At 37.8% G+C, this 3,475-nt stretch overlaps 1 long non-coding RNA gene across 1 annotated transcript in view; it reads right to left on the bottom strand.

Moving 5' to 3' along the window:
• Window positions 1-27: 27 nt before the first annotated feature.
• Window positions 28-3,475, bottom strand: part of LOC122141735 — a 35,661-nt gene continuing 32,213 nt past the window's right edge. Inside the window, exon 3 of the long non-coding RNA XR_006158050.1 lies at window positions 28-97. This is a non-coding gene — a long non-coding RNA (uncharacterized LOC122141735). The remainder of the gene's footprint in view (window positions 98-3,475) is intronic.

The raw sequence follows: 3,475 nt of genomic DNA, 5'->3' as shown, positions 1-3,475 counted from the left end.
GAACGTACATGAGTGTGTGTGTGTGTGTGTGTGTGTGTGTGTGGACGTACATTTCTTTAGTCCTGCTGTAATCCTGGATTCTTCTCCATGATCCACACTAGAAAACACACAGAGAGTCACATTCAGTAAGAAAACAATAGTTTTTGTTTAGTAATTTTAAAATAATTTTTGACAGACAGATTTAAAAAAAATGGGCTAAACAATGCTATGTGGTTACTAAGGTACTTGGGGTGGTTGCTATGCCGTTGCTAGGGCACACGAGGTGGTTGCTAGACTGTTGCTAGGGCACACAGGGTGATTGCTAGGGCACACAGGGTGGTTGCTAGGGTCTCGCTACGCAGTTGCTAGTATTATCAAAGAACTTATACTGGCAAGAAATGAAAGCCAATAGAACGTTCCATTGCAACAGCAGCAGCCCTGCGCTTCCGCCATTCTGGAGTGAAAGCGACTCAGCAGTCCACTAGCTTCTTGTCCTCACTATGGCAAACATCAGCTGCTTTGTTTAAAAAAACATACATTAAAGCTGAAATACAGACCGAAAAATGACAACAATAACTAGACTAGTGATCTTCAAACCCTTTAACAGTTTATTTTATAGACTTTATTTTATTTTATTTGCTCTCTAGAAACCATGTCAGTTTCAGTTGAAAATATTTTAAATTCAAGTGTTAGCATTATAAACACTGAATTAATACCAACATATGAAATTACATTAATGACAGAATAAAAGGAAGACTGTAAACAAAAAAAAAAACACGTACAGCCACTTTTTCCAAAATTGTTTAATTATGACAGATACAGCAATGCATCATGTTCTAATCTAGATCATCATGTTTGTAGTGTGTTCGAGGGAATTAAAACAAATTTCAGACCTAGTGGAGTTATAGTAAATAATAATATAGTAAGTAATTTTAAATGTGTAAAGTTGCATGAGCTTAAAGTTTAGACTAAAAACAATTAAAGTTAGCAGGTGCTCAATAGCTAGGAAACGCACAAACTAAAAGTACCAAATCAAAACACAATACTAAAAACATTTAAAGAAATCAGCAGCACATATAGCCACTACCCACCACAAAAAAACACACAATATTTTTGCTCTTTTGTGAATAATTACCTGTCAGGATCTCTGAAAGGCAAGATTTTTACTGTCACACTGATAGTTTTTGCAGTGTATTGCCCAACATTGCGTTCTTTTATTCCACTTTGACCTCTCTATCGTTGTTATTCTGTCTGTTTCCGTGCATCTCTGCTGTTGTTCAGTTGGAATTTTCACTCCAAAATGGCGGCAGTCACTACTGAAGCGCCACTTAGTGACTGTTACACAAAAAGCATCAGAGTATTGCCTCTTGGTCTTCTATACTCTTTGGTATTATCATCACATTGCTAGCATGTTTTGGAATTATTTAGCATGTTCTAGGCTTGATTGAGTCTTAAGGTATTGTGGGAGTTTAGATTTGAATTTAGTCAGTTTGAGTTTGAATAGTCATGGCTCATCTGAACATTCCATCAATGTAAGTCTGTAGGATTTTGATGGTTTTTAAACTTTTTCTTTTTTTTCTTTATTTTCAGGTGTTTCTCAGAGACTGAACTGGTTTAAAGCACAGAGATTCTGCAGCAATAAAATCTCTTTCTGAGCTTCACAAGAGCTTGAAGAAACACAGTGGTGAGACGTGTGTTTGAGTATCAAACCAGACCACAAAATCAACACAGTAATATTTGTCTGTACTATCAAAAATACATCTGAATCCAGTTCATGATTTCCATCATTCTGACAGATAACAGATATTGTATTTCCCTGCTTTAGAAATATTTCAGCAAACACTGATAACGGAGATCAGAAAATAACATTTAAAGCATCTGATAAAATCAAACCTGGAAAGAGACGTGAAGATTTGAGGAGAAAAAAAAACAGAGATTCTTAGAGCATTCAGTGAATTATTAATGGGATGAAAAATACATATGAAAAATGAAAATAATCAGCAGAAAACAAATGAAAAGTGCTTTTCTATAGAGAATGTGACGCATTGTCATGCTGCGTTGCTGCTGGGATGCCGCCGCCATTCAGGGAGGATCATCCTCTGCTACAAATGATTACAGTAAAAACAGTGTCACCCGCTGGATGCTTGCTGCTGCTTTAGATGTCATATTGCAGAATATCCAAATAAAAGTCTGTTCAACAAGCTGGTGGAAGTCCATCCATTTCTTTGATGGAAACATTTGAGTAACAAAGTATAATTGTTCTCATTGTAAATATACATTTTTCCATGGCCACATAATTGAGTCAGAGATTGTGGGTCACATTCAGTGGACAGACACAAACACACTGTATTTTTATATTTATTTCAACTAATGACAACTAAATGCTTGGGAGCTTGTGAACAGTTTTTTGGCATTTTAAAATGCTGAAAGTGTTGCTAAGAGACATGCAGATTGTCTTATTCTTTGTTTGTTGCTTTTACTGCACAGTGCATGCAGTTTTAAATAAGGAGAAGAATATTGAGTTCTAAACAAACTTAATCTTTTAATCCACTTTCTGCAACCGTATTTACATGTGACCAATCACTGCCAATACCCACCAATCCCTTGCCGCAGTACCGTAAATTAGTGTTGCAAATATTCAGTGCTTATGTGATTATTACACAGATGAGCCCAGAATATTAACTCAATGAGTTTCATTACACGTTAAGCATTGTCTTCCCTTTAGAAACCCATAATAAATAAAACGCTTAACATGCCTTATGCATTAAAACAGATAGTTATATTTAAAGATCATATGCTGGGTTCATCTGTTTTCCTGCACATAGTATGTTATACTTTATTAGTAAAGTGTGCACAGATTGTGCTCTTTTAATATCACTGTCTTGGTGCATTGAAGGGGTCATAAGGGGTCAGCAGATGACCCCTTATGCAGCCATTAGTAAAAAACAGACTGCTCACCCAGAGGCTGCTTTTATTGTCGCAGGTGATTTTAATCACTGCAAATTAAAGACAGTGCTCCCCAAATTTCATAAGCATGTTTCCTGCCACACCAGAGGAGACAAAACTTTGGATCATGTTTACTCAAACATTGATGGAGCTTACATCACGACCCCCCTCCCCCACCTCGGACAGTCTGATCACCTTTCTTTGTTTCTCACCCCCAAGTATTCACCCCTCATCAACCGTGTTAAGCCGGCTAGTGAGACCCATCAGCAGGGCCAACTGGAGCAGCACTCTTTACTTAGGCAGGTTTCCAACACACTGACTGGAGTATGTTTGTTTCAGGCTGCCTGTGGCTCCCCCATGCGCGGATATTGACATCTATACCTCCTCTGTACTGATCTCTACATCAACACCCACCATTGACAGTGCAAGTTACATCAGAAAAACAGATAACAACGTACCCCAATCAGAAGCCATGGATGAACAAGGAGGTGCTTAATTTCTGCTGGAAGCCCCAACACTGCCTTCAGGCCAGATGAAGCAATACGTAACC

This window comes from Cyprinus carpio, chromosome A4, assembly GCF_018340385.1.
Source record: "Cyprinus carpio isolate SPL01 chromosome A4, ASM1834038v1, whole genome shotgun sequence".
In the NCBI taxonomy this organism is placed as follows: domain Eukaryota; kingdom Metazoa; phylum Chordata; class Actinopteri; order Cypriniformes; family Cyprinidae; genus Cyprinus; species Cyprinus carpio.
Note: the sequence above shows the minus strand (reverse complement) of the source record. Positions and strands in the feature narration are given on the sequence as shown.